Raw genomic sequence first — 14730 nt, 5'->3', positions numbered from 1 at the left:
ATTCAAACTTTAATGTGATTCAGTTTACATTTAAAACAGGAGAACAGCTGGTACCAAAAACAACAACAACAACAAAAAAAAAACCATACTAAGATATATATTAAATGATGCAAAAACAAATGAAGAGTTCAGATGCAAAAGCCTTTAAATGCCATCTGAAATTTTAATCCAAAATGACCATTTTTATCAGGCCCCTATATTTAAATTCAGTTATTTCACTTTAATTGCATAAAGGACCTATACATTGCCATTAGAGTAAATTTACTGAACCTAAACATAGGAGCCTGATAAAAATAGTCATTTTGGATTAAAATTTCAGATGGAATTTAGAGGATTTTGCATCTGAACTCTTCAAATCTACCAACATGTGGACAGAAATTGTTTCTGCTGCTTTTGGTCACATTTAGTCACGTTTAGTTCAAGTAGATTGTGTTTTGCTCAAACTTTTGGATTACAATTTTTTTTTCCCCCGGCAATATGATTTATGGTTTGTCAGTAATACACGAGCCTCACATGTTTTTTCAAATAGCTTAAATTGAGTGAGCTATGATTTGAAACAGCACTTCTCAATTAAAATGATGTAATAAAATCACAAAAAAATAATGTAATTCTATTGGAAGCATTTTGAACGAACAGAATTTGGTAGCACTTTCTAAGGAAACCTGCTTTGAACAGCTGTTTTTCCATTGACGTGCTGCTACCTTTATGTACCTGTCAATTTTATTCCATCCAATTAATACACTTTTTCCACTATTGAAGTGAAAACATCAGTGCGTCATCATATTAATTCACATGGTCAGTAGAAAACAAGGGAAAGTGCTTGCCAAAACACTTCACATGCTAAATCCTCCTGATGCTAAATAATACTGCACTGCTGTTCCATGATACGACATTACAAGCCCAGACATCTTGGAGCTAAACATCCAGATTTCCTAGAATTTAGTGGAAAACATTTCAAAACCTTTGTTCAAAGTTTTTGCCCTTGGAAAAAAGGTCTATCTCCAAAGTCAACAGAAATAGATTAACAAAGAGACGTTGGATTATTGAAATCCGATCAAGTATCTGGGACTAATTTTATAGGTCGACAAAATGAGTTTGGCAAGTTGGCGAGTCATATGAGCGAGTAGTCATGACCTTTTACCTTAGATCACTGATGTCTGTCACAACAAAATACAACCTAATAAATCCTGCTAATGCATCACTACACCAGTCACTGATGAACAGAGAAATATCTGCAGCTCTATCTGTCTCTCTATCTATCTATCTATCTATCTATCTATCTATCTATCTATCTATCTATCTATCTATCTATCTATCTATCTATCTATCTATCTATCTCTCTGTCTATCTGTCTATCTGTCTATCTGTCTATCTGTCTATCTATCTATCTATCTATCTATCTATCTATCTATCTATCTATCTATCTATCTATCTATCTATCTATCTATCTGTCTGTCTGTCTGTCTGTCTGTCTGTCTGTCTGTCTGTCTGTCTGTCTGTCTGTCTGTCTGTCTGTCTGTCTGTCTGTCTGTCGATATCTATCTCTGTCGATATCTGTCTGTCTGTCTTTCTGTTTGTCCGTCCATCTATCATTCTATCGTTCTATTGATTGTTCTGTCTGTCTGTGTGTTCTATATCTGTCTATATGTTTCTCTGTCGTTATGTCTATCATTCTGTTGTTCAATCACAGTCCCTTAACAGTGTATAACACTCCACACTTTTTTATTTCAGAAAACTGTCTAGTTTTATTTGTTAAACTGTGTATTAACATGCATAACTCTTAAATATATTGTTTATTACGTCTTTGAATGCAGATTTCCACTTATGTACATGTACAGGCACCAAATATCATTACACATTATGTAGCCCTCTCTTGTACTTACATAAGGATCCAAAATGTCTTTAACTGTCTAAGCCTGAGTGCCATTGGCTCACTTACAGGCAGGCTGACATATAAACAGGTCAAGTGCTCTTAAAAGGACACTGACATTTAGCTGGAAATAACAGAAATATAATGGAATTTTAAAAGATTAATGATCCTTAAATTCCTTTGTGTTTTATTCAGGAACTAGCGATGTTGCTCTAATGGAAAATAGAAAAAAAACAAAAAACCAAACATTAAAACTCCCAGCGCTTATATACGAGCAAATCAAATGAGCAAGTCAAGCGCTTGTTTCTATATTAGTTTTGTGTGTGTCTATTTAAAGTATTTAATGTAAACACACGTGACATGTAAATACAAACTAACAATTTCAATAGTATCCTAATTATTTTGCTTACAAAAACCTTAAGCCATGTTCTTTTGACCCGTGCACTGTGAAATGTGTTTATATGCCAGTACATCCCCACAAGCGGTTCCTAAAAATCTTGTGAAACACTCAGCAGAGTAGTAATACCGTGATGTTAGACCACAGAGCACAGGAATGTTTCCTGAGGTGCCACAGACCTGGAACTGCTCACTTTGACTTACTCATCAGTGACATCTTGCTCAGGGGAAGAAGCAGACCTGTCATGAGGAGCACACTGCCATTATCCAGTGTCCACATTGACAAATACAACAGTTATGAACTTTTTTATTTTTCATGGAATTTGAGTGGTAATGTGGCCCAGTCGCTAAAAATCTGACCTTGTAACTAAATGATTGTAGGTTTAAACCCTAGGTGCAACACACAAACTGTCACAATTGTGTGTATAAATAAGCTGTTCCATACAATTAAAGTCAATGGAGAGCAAAATTACTTGGAGATAAAAAAAAAAGAACAAAAGTAGTCTCTTATGCTCACCAAGGCTGCATTTATTTATCTATAATACATTAATATTTAGAAATATTACTACAGTTGAAAATAAATTTTGTATTTTTATATTTTTAAAATGTTATTCCGGTGATGCAAAGCTGAATTTTCAGCATCATTACTCCAATCTTCAGTGTCCCATGATCCTTCAGAAATCATTCTAATATGCTACTTTAATGAATATTAATACTTTTATAATGCATTTTAACATACTTTTTGTCCTTTTTTTAAGCTCGTCAGCCATCGGTCACCATCCTCTTTCATTGTATGCAATAGAGTTGCTTGGACAGCCTTCTAATCTCCTTTTGTGTTCCACAGAATAAAGATAGCTATACCATATTGACATAAGTGAGTTAAAGAGAAGAGTCAACACCTAGAGCAGCAGGTAAAGATGATGAAAAACCTGTCTTTGATTATTTCTGGCTCAGGATTTTGATCTTTTAAGTCATTTCAAAATATTTGAGTTTGACTACATATGAAGTTACTTCCTGCTCAGGCTAGTGGTAGGTTCACTCACCTCCATGTGGCCCATGAGCGCTTGAGTAATTTAAACCAATAAATCATCAGCTGTACTTCAACGACGAAAGGCCACTGATAATTGATCCCGCCTTTTTGTATCTTTGGCTATGTTAAACATTTTGGCCCTACGCATATTTATTTAGTAATAATTTGATTTCACGTTCGAGGCCCCCGTTTGCCCCGTCTTTGTAAGCCTGTTGAATAATTGAAGATTAGCATGAACCTCAAGCCCATCCTCATCTTTGTGGAAAACACATGGCTTCACTGAGGTTATGCAACCACTTGCTGAATGTTTATTCTCCAGGATCGTTTGACAAGTTTTGGCAAAATGAGATGCATATTTTTTATATTTCTTATTGTTTGTCTCTCCTGATCTTATGCAACAAAATACAAGCATGTATGCGTTAGATTAAGGCACTTGTGTTGTGCCAACAAAAGTTTCATATGGTCTCTGGTTTGTGTTATCCTGCGGCTCCAACGAGAAGTGTTTAACACATCACTGGATCTGTCATGTCCTTTTAAATAGTGTCTTTATACAGTTAATAATGAATTGTACCTGTTGTGGATTAGGGAGGACATATTATGAAATAGTTCACTCTCACAGTACCTCCTGGTGACCATCCAGTGCTTGTATTCAGCATCCACTCTTCACTCTTTCTGACATGTTCATATAGTCAGCAGTGTGAAAACACAATGCAATAAATCTTTAACCTAGTGGTTGATTATTCATAGTCTAATAAGCGTTCACCTGTGTTTACAGAGTTCATAACATATGAGTGGAGCTTTAGCTCTTGTTGTTCTGCCAACAGAAGGAGCCCTAGAGCTGTTGAGATTTTTAGGATAGTTTGGTTTCCAACCACATGGAGGCAGGATAAGCAAAGACTACAAATTGCTGTTCAATGCGATAAATAGACCCAAAACCACTTTCATCACAAGTCTAGAAAGATAACAAAATATTAAAACATGTGGAAACAAATTATGCTACATGTTCTCTCAGAACTATTCGCTTTTTTAAAGCATTGTTTGCTTTTACTTTTAAACCTTTAAAACGATGTCAAGGTGATATTTCCACCAAATGTTTAGTAACCACAGAATGTCCAAATAAGTGCTAATATATATATATATATATATATATATATATATATATATATATACACTACCTTTCAAAAGGTTGGCATCATTTATTTATTTATTTTAGTTAGTTAGTTAGTTATATAAGAAGTCTTATGCTCACTGAGAGCTTTATTTGATTAGAAATACAGTAATATGTGACCCTGGATCATAAAACCAGTCATAAGTATCACGGGTATATTTGTTTCAATAGCCAACAATACATTGTATGGGTCCAATTTTTTTTTTTTTGTCTTTATGCAAAAATAAAACAAACAAACATTAGGATATTAATTAAGTGAAGATCATGTTCCATGAAACTATTTTGTAAATTTCCTATTGTAAATATATCAAAACTTAATTTTTGATATAAGGACTTCTTTGGACAATTTTAAAGGCAATTTTCTCAATATTTCAATTTTTTTTGCACGCTTAGATTCCAGATTTTCAAATAGTTGTATCTCGGCCAAATATTGTCCTATCATAACAAACCATACATTAATGGAAAGCCTATTTATTTGTATTTTGATTTGTAGTCCAGGGTCACATATTATTGAAATACACAATTAAAATAACCTGTCTGTCTGTCTGTCTGTCTGTCTGTCTGATTTCTGTGACGCAAATCTGAATTTTCAGCATCATTACTCCAGTCTTCAGTGTCACATGATCTTTCAGAAATAATTTCTAAAATGCTGGTTTGCTGCTCAAGAAACATTTCTATCAATGTTAAAAACAGTTGTGCTGCTCAATATTTTTGTGGAACCCCATGATAATTATTTTTCCAGGATTATTTGATGAATGGAAAGTTCAAAAGAACAGATTTGTTTGAAATATATTTTTTTGTAATTTTATAAATATCTTTACAATCACTTTTATTTATTTTCTTGTTCTTTTTGCTGAATAAAAACCAACAAAATCAATCATTAATTTAAAACCTAAAAAAAGTATGCTTGTGCTATGTCTTCCAAATCAATACCACTTTGATATTTGTTATATAATACAAGCCTTACATTTTAAATTCATCATAAATTTCCAAATGCTTTTTGGAGTCATTACTTGTATATTCCATAATGTTACTAGTTATTGTCCCTGACCTGACGATCCTTCAGAATCCTTCATTATCTCTCTTTATCTTGACACATACAGCTGTGCTTATGTGTACAAGGAGCCATTGATAATTTTTTTTATTATCAACTCTCCCCATGATGTAAACAACATTTCAAATAGCTTTGAATCCCAACTGATTGCATTACTTTTAGATGAATGGCTTGTTTCGAGTTCTGTGCGGCCAGTGCTGTCATTCATTTCACTCTTCTAGGAAAACCCAACGCTGTCCAGATCCTCACAACTGTCCCCCAAAACAGACTTGTATGTGCTTGCTGAAAGGCTGCTTTTGGGACCACAGAAGAGCAACGTTAAACCATAATATAAATCTTTGTTGTTTATCTCGTTTTTGCTGTCCTGAGGTCAATTTGCGTTTTCATTTCTCTTTCTTCAACACCTCAGCCAACTTCTGCACAGCTCAATGAAAGCTCAGCTTTCACGATGATGCATTCATTTTTAACCAGAACCACACTGAACTCACGTTGCTTCAAGAAATATGAAGGTGTCTAATAGTAGAGGAGTGTTATGTGAGTAGGGAGGCAGGTCTGGGACAGCGTGTCCCTAAATGACTGCGCTCTTCAGGTCAACATGTCTCTGTTCAAATCAGTTTAAAGGAGCCGTGATCACGCTCGGATAGATCTTTTGGACGGCCGCTGTCTGTACCATGCTTTACATTGGCGCATGATCAAAGGCTGAACCTGTTTTGACCTTCCATGTTTCAGGGGACATTTACATAGCAGCATTTACAAATGTATTGAGAGCAGAATCAGCTATTATCTGCTGAGGGGCTTTTAGGGGCCGATCCAGGATACAGACACTGTGTTCTGTGTTGCTCTTCTTGCTTTGAATTCCAGCAGAGCCTTTGGTGGTCTTTGTGTAATAGCAAAACAACGTTTTTCCATTACAAGAAACCATACAGATGTTATCATTGGGAACACAGACAATAACGCCTTAGTTTGATGGAGAAATTGCAGATCAAGTAATGCTGTGGTGATTTATTTATTACCCAACCCCAAATTTTATTCACTAGTTTTGTCACCTTAGAGTGGCCTGCCATCTTACAATCACAGTGAAAATTGTGCTGCCAGTTAAATAGGGTTTGTAACATAATTAAGGAAATTAGCACGAGGTGCCAGATTAACACCAATAACTGGGAGCTATCTGTAAGTGTTCAGAGTTCTTTTTCAAATGTCTCATTTACGTTTTTTTATACTGTGCTTCAGAAAACAATTAATTTATGAAATATGTTTAAAAACCTTCTACTCCTTTTAGGATAACTTCAAATATGACAGAGCAGTGACCTTGAAATTTAAGAAATTGTAGTTTCTTCTCTAATTTTGATCTCCAAATAGTGTGTGTATACTGTAATTTTGATCTCCACTGTAACCCTCAATAAGCGTGTTGCGTCAATAATATATAAAAAAAAAAACATACACATTTTTACAAATTGTTATGAGACTCTACAGTCAGACTACAGAAACGGTAGTATCTCTCTGTGTGTGTGTGTGTGTGTGTGTGTATAGACTACAAACTACTACAGTCTTCTTTGAAAGATATTGTGTTTGTCAAGTCTATATACCGTCCAGGAGATGATTCTCCTTTCCGGAAGACAGCCGATCAGCTGTGGAAAAAGCAATTGACAATACCATCTGTTAGAGAGGAAAGTTTCTCAGGAATCTGGTATGTGTTTGTTACATTCCAGATTAATAGCACACTTTCAGCTGCAGCTGCTGTTTGGTTCAATCATTCTTTCGTTTGGTATTTCTCTTTTTGTTGCTCATACATATACAAACACCAAACCAATCCAACAGCAGTCTGCACTTTTTTTTGTACATTGTTTTCCACATAAATGATTGGCAGCAAGTTTATATCTGAACAGCTCTAAGAAGTTGAAACAGTTGAGGCCTAGTACATCTTAATGCAGCAATAAAACATTTGTAGCCATGCTAAACCACCAAGCCTGGATTCTTTCCCTCCTCACTAGAGCGTGAAACAGGATTTGTAGGGCTTGCGACTGATTAAAAACAAGTGCACTTCTTTCATTGGAACTTCTCCGTTAAAAGCCCCCTATAGTAAGCATATTTAATAGTTTTCTAGTCCAAATGCAGGGCATTAAAAAAATATGAACCTGAGAAATGGTTCATATTTATTCAGGAAAGTCAGGAAATCCTCAAGAGTTCAGTTGCTACAACAAAACTGTATTTTTAATCATTTCCTGTAATTTTACGGTAATAGTTTCATATAGTCAGAGTAAATAATGGATGTCAGATTTCTCTCTATGTATTGTTATGGCACTTTGCTGTTACAAGGAACACGAGAACACTTAACAGCGGTCTGCAGAAGAGAGTTCTAACACTACAGTATGTTACAACATTTGCAGTGACATCATGCTGTCTTGGGGAAGGAACGGAGGCTGTCAGATGTTTCAGTGATTGGGGATGCATCCCTCATCTGGCCTGGCATGTGTGCAGGGGAAGTTCGGTGCTTTTGCATCACTTTTGCATGGATGTGCTGGTTTTTAGATGCGTGAGAGCGAGGAGGAGATGTTACTCTGATTACTGAAGGGCTGTGAGAGAAGCGTGGCTCCACACACACACAGATGCAGCGCTTCAGCATGTTACATTGCTGTGCCGTGAGGCAATGAAAGACAAGAACCCTCACAGCCAGGTTTCAGAGCGGCAGTTCACTCATCAGTTTAAAAACAGGCAGATTTGAGATGCCCTAATAGAACAAGAAAAGACTTAATTACGTATTTATTTTTTTCTGTTACTTGTGGTCTTGTATTGTTCTGATTGGCTCATCTGCATACGGTCCTTGAAAGCACTGTAGTTGTTGTCAATTGTTGGATGTTTGCAGTTTTTACACATAAACATATGAAACAGACAAAATTTAGTAGGACTTTATTTTACAGTCCTGTTCCTCATGTACATACTATGTACTTATTATAGTAATTACAATAACTAGGTAATAACTAAGTACTAACCCTGAACCTACCCCTAAACCTAACCCTACCCCATGTAGTTACCTTATATTACCAGTACTTTCTTAAGTACATGTAAGTACACGTACCGTAAAATAAAGTACAACCCAAAATTTAGATGATAATGCAAAATACTTTTTTCCAAAAATCTTGTAATCGTTTACTTCACTTTTTGGCTTCTCGTGTGATATTGCTCATATATATACAATGTTGTGGAAAGTTACTTTTGCATTACAATATTGTGTTACTCCCTGAAAAAGTAACCATTTAGTTACTTTTTTTGGAAAGTAATGTGTTACCTTTGCATTGCTTTTTCAAAATGGGATTAAATACAGTGGGGGAAAAAATATTTGATTTGCCCACTGACAAAGAAATGATCAGTCTATAATTTTAATGGTAGGTTTATTTGAACAGTGAGAGACAGAATAACAACAAAAAATCCAGAAAAGCACATTTAAAACAAGTTATAAATTGATTTGCATTTTAATGAATGAAATAAGTATTTGATCCCCTATCAATCAGCAAGATTTCTGGCTCCCAGGTGTCTTTTATACAGGAAAGGATCTGAGATTAGTTTGTTTGTTTGGTGACTAATCTCAGTTTGTTACCTGTATAAAATACATCTGTCCACAGAAGCAATCAATCAATCAGATTCCAAACTCTCCATCATGGCTAAGACCAAAGAGCTGTCCTAGGATGTCAGGGACAAGATTGTAGACCTACACAAGGCTGGAATGGGCTACAAGACCATCGCCAAGCAGCTTGGTGAGAAGGTGACAACAGTTGGTGCGATAATTCGCAAATGGATGAAACACAAAATAACTGTCAATCTCCCTCAATTTGGGGCTCCATGCAAGATCTCACCTCGTGGAGTTTCAATGATCATGAGAACGGTGAGGAATCAGCCCAGAACTACACGGGAGGATCTTGTCAATGATCTCAAGGCAGCTGGGACCATAGTCACCAAGAAAACAGTTGGTAACACACTACACCGTGAAGGACTGAACTCCTGCAGCAAGGTCCCCCTGCTCAAGAAAGCACATGTTCAGGCATGTCTGATGTTTGCCAATGACTCAGAGGAGAACTGGGTGAAAGTGTTGTGGTCAGATGAGACCAAAATCCAGCTCTTTAGCATCAACTCGCCGTGTTTGGAAGAGGAGGAATGCTGCCTATGACCCCAAGAACACCATCCCCACCATCAAACATGGAGGTGGAAACATTATGCTTTGGGGGTGTTTTTCTGCTAAGGGGACAGGACAACTGCACCGCATCAAAGGGACAATGAACGGGGCCATGTACCGTCAGACCCTCCAGGATCAAGTTTGATGACCCCTGAGCTAGGTGATAAAAACCAAAATCTGACCAAAAAAAACTAAAAACTATCAAGACTGACTAGTGCTAATGGTATGTTTCTCTTGCTAGTGCTCTATTTTTTCCTTCATGCTAAGTGCCATGACATCCTCACCTTAACTTACGCTGCCTTCACAGGCAATCAATTTTTTATTCATTTATTTTTTTGTAAATTGGACATGCTTGCCTTTGTCATATTTTCTACTGGGAAACCCTGAGATAATTTTATACCCAAGTTTCTGAGTTGTGCAGGCCAGGGGAGGGGAAAACAGTTGCTGCTGGGACAGGTGTTTTTTGTTTTTTTTTCTCCCACAAAAAAGCAAGATCACCTTGTTTTAATGTTAAAATCATGCACACCATAGTACAATAACCATTACAAGCATTTTGTATGTTTTATACACAGCAAAACTGCATGTATTTGACTGAAAATCCAGAATCATTAACAAGCTAACTATATAGATAACTCTGTGAATGTTTATATGTTTGTCAACGAATGGGATGCTATATTTTATTCAAAATTAAATACATTAAATATCTACAATTTTGGTTTTAATAAGATTAAAATCATGTCATGTAAATCATGTCCTCCATGATTCCTGTTCTGTCCAACAGCACTTGAATGCGACAAGCTTTTAATCAGACTTCTGAAATTCTGAGAACTTGCTTACCCAATTCTGGATGGAGTCATACAGCTGCAGCTCACATGAATGAAAGTGGCATGTCTGAAGTACTTGATACAGAAAACCAGCAGTCTAATAAAGAGGTTGATTGGCAAAAAGTATTTGATGTATTTTGAAAATACAAAAAAACTAAGATTAAATGTACTTAAAAAAATACATTCGATTTTTTTCAATGGTATTTAAATACAAAATACAAAATAGTATTTTGTATTTCAAATACGTATTTTAAATACATATTTTAAATACATGTCCCACTGCCCATGTTTACATGTTTAAACACTGCCCATACCTGCATATACTTTCACTATTGTGGCCGTAGCCTATACTGTCACATGCTCAATTCAACATTCCATTGCCAGTGTGATAGATGAAGCCTGCATTTCGTAAAGTCGCATGTGGACTTCTTAGCATAAAATTTGTTCCATTAAACAGTTAGAAATATAGATAAAAAAATATTCTTATATGGGCTTATTCTGAGAGCTTTCTAACCCTCCATAGACAGCAACGCAACTGACTCGTTTAAGGCCCAGAAAGGTAAGGACATCGTTAAAGTAGTACATGAGAGAACGAGAATACTTTTTGTGAGCAAAGAAAACAAAAATAATGACTCGTCTACAATTTTGACCAATGGACTTGTGTCTTTTGCAGCATCTTGTGCATGACATGGCATTCTGAAAATGTGGCGTTTAAGTTAAAAGAAGTTCAACTAAAAAAAAAATGTCTCAAAGCTTTTTTTCTTCCCATTTCAGTGCCCCTGTGTATGAATGACCCCTAACAGGTTAAACTGTAACAGGCCTTGCTCAAGGGCACCTCAGTCGAGGTATTGAGGGTCGAGAGAGCGCTTTACATTCACTCCCCCATCTACAATCCCTGCCGGCCCGAGACTCGAACCCGCAACCTTTGGATTACGAGTCCGACTCTCTAACCATTAGGCCACGACTTCCCCCGCATTGACTCTTGCACAACACTACTGTAGCACTTCACCCACGAACAACAATTCCCATCATCCATTGCACTGACGACACACAGCTGTCACTGATCACACAGCTGATTGCACTGATTACGTATGCTTTATAAGCCTTGAACTTCCTCTCTGTCTTGGCCGAGTATTGTTCTGCGTATAACACTCTCCTAGTGTTAGCTGCCTTACCGAGCCTTCTGTGTGTATGTCTAGCTCTGAGTCTGGTTCTGCGTATGTTTGTTTTGTTTGTAGTTTCGTTTCCTGTTTCTCGCCCTTGTATCGTGGATTTACCCTTGTCTCACTGTTTCGGACTCTGTGCATACCTCGTTTGGATTATTGCTCAGGTTATCGGACTACCCCTCTTCTCAAGCCCTCTGGATATTGTTCGCCGATCGAGGACCCACGCATGCCCTTGGATTACTCTTGTGTCTTGCCCGTGCCATACCCGTTTGCTGGTGTTTTGACCCTGCCTGTTATTTTTCTATGATTATTAATAAAAGCTTGCAAATGGATCCGCACGTCTCACGTCTTGTTCACCCCCTTACAATAGCAAAGTCAGAACTGACCTTTTTTTTTATAAATAGCCTTTGTGCACAGCTAGCCTTGTACTCTCCTAGGTTCACGAAACTGTCGTCCATAAAATGCGATGCACAAAATCGAACATTTGGCATCAAAGGCATCAAAGCAAGTCCGAATCCAATGTTAGCTTCACTTCCTGTCTCATTAGATACCTTCATCTGATCGATTTTTGAAGGCTGCATAGATGTATCCTTCGCTGCCTTTGATATCCCACAATCCTGTGTGTTCCATTCCGTGACGGTTGAGCTAAAAAATAAAGATAAAATAAAGTTGCGTTTGGTGGTTAGTGTAAATGTATATTTCTGATGAACTTTTTGCACTTTTGATGTTATTTCTAGTGAGAAAATTGTTTTATAGTAATTAAATATGCATTTAGTTATCACCAAAACTCGTTCTATTTTGTTGTAGATCATTAACCGTTGCGTTGCCTCAGAAGCCTGTCCTAAATCAGTTTCGTAAGGTGCCTTCGTGCAAAAACGCTGCCTGCAAAATCATTGCCTCATGAGGCAGCAAGTCAGCTGCCTAAGTTTTCGGATGCAGCCATAGCGTCTCCCTGACATGGCTGCATCAATATTACTGCGGTTACTGAAACCAAACCTTCTTTCTTTGCGTGCACATTTGGGCTGCATTACGCAAATATTTCCACATCGTGACGTAGACATGTGGGGGCATGTTTTAATGAGGCGTTTCAGCCTGGTCTGGATCAACCTTCTCTTTTAGATAGAATAAATGCTTTTGTGGGAGACTTTGTAACAGATCTTATACACGCACAAACAGCTACATAACACACTAAAGAGAAGGAAAACAAGAAATTGCATCATATGACCTCTTTAAACAAGCAACATAACCAATATACACTCACCTAAAGGATTATTAGGAACACCATACTAATACTGTGTTTGACCCCATTTCGCCTTCAGAACTGCCTTAATTCTACTTGGCATTGATTCAACAAGGTGCTGAAAGCATTCTTTAGAAATGTTGGCCCATATTGATAGGATAGCATCTTGCAGTTGATGGAGATTTGTGGGATGCACATCCAGGGCACGAAGCTCCCGTTCCACCACATCCCAAAGATGCTCTATTGGGTTGAGATCTGGTGACTGTGGGGGCCATTTTAGTACAGTGAACTCATTGTCATGTTCAAGAAACCAATTTGAAATGATTCGAGCTTTGTGACATGGTGCATTATCCTGCTGGAAGTAGCCATCAGAGGATGGGTACATGGTGGTCATAAAGGGATGGACATGGTCAGAAACAATGCTCAGGTAGGCCGTGGCATTTAAACGATGCCCAATTGGCACTAAGGGGCCTAAAGTGTGCCAAGAAAACATCCCCCACACCATTACACCACCACCACCAGCCTGCACAGTGGTAACAAGGCATGATGGATCCATGTTCTCATTCTGTTTACGCCAAATTCTGACTCTACCATCTGAATGTCTCAACAGAAATCGAGACTCATCAGACCAGGCAACATTTTTCCAGTCTTCAACCGTCCAATTTTGGTGAGCTCGTGCAAATTGTAGCCTCTTTTTCCTATTTGTAGTGGAGATGAGTGGTACCCGGTGGGGTCTTCTGCTGTTGTAGCCCATCCGCCTCAAGGTTGTGCGTGTTGTGGCTTCACAAATGCTGCATACCTCGGTTGTAACGAGTGGTTATTTCAGTCAAAGTTGCTCTTCTATCAGCTTGAATCAGTCGGTCCATTCTCCTCTGACCTCTAGCATCAACAAGGCATTTTCACCCACAGGACTGCCGCATACTAGATGTTTTTCCCTTTTCACACCATTCTTTGTAAACCCTAGAAATGGTTGCGCGTGAAAATCCCAGTAACTGAGCAGATTGTGAAATACTCAGACCGGCCCGTCTGGCACCAACAACCATGCCACGCTCAAAATTGCTTAAATCACCTTTCTTTCCCATTCTGACATTCAGTTTGGAGTTCAGGAGATTGTCTTGACCAGGACCACACCCCTAAATGCATTGAAGCAACTGCCATGTGATTGGTTGATTAGATAATTGCATTAATGAGAAATTGAACAGGTGTTCCTAATAATCCTTTAGGTGAGTGTAGTATGCTATATGTTAAATAACAACCCTATTGTTTTAATTACTTTTTCTAAATTATAGTCAGTATACTTAGGAAGTTTTCACTCAGAAATTACTTTAATTACAAAGAAACCGCAAGTTACACATTGAATTAAACACAAAATGTTAAAGTAGAATGACTGAAATAGTATTGTCTTGTAAAACGTACTACTTTAGTAATAAATAATATGCTTGTATTCCATTTTAAACATAGTCTGTAATTCACAACATATACTACATGTTCCTCAATATTTGAACTATTATTAAAGAGTCTTCCACTTTGAATGATAATGATTAATGATACTTTAAGCATCGCTCAGGTCATTAGAAAACACCATTAAAAAAAGAAAAAAAAAAAGAAAACACCATTAGGATAATATAAAACCTGATCCTAGTGGGAGAAAGCAGAGTTTTTCCTTCGATCAATTTATTTGTCAACCGCACCTGCTCCTTCTCCTCAGCCCTTTGGTGGGAAAATGCTTTTATATTTTGTCATCATGCTCTGGGAGAACAGGAGTCTGACTGCTGTAGACTTTCTGTCCAAATCTCGCTTGGTTGTTATAATCA

Source organism: Barbus barbus (genome assembly GCF_936440315.1).
Source record: "Barbus barbus genome assembly, chromosome: 34".
NCBI classification, from domain to species: Eukaryota; Metazoa; Chordata; class Actinopteri; order Cypriniformes; family Cyprinidae; genus Barbus; species Barbus barbus.
Note: the sequence above shows the minus strand (reverse complement) of the source record.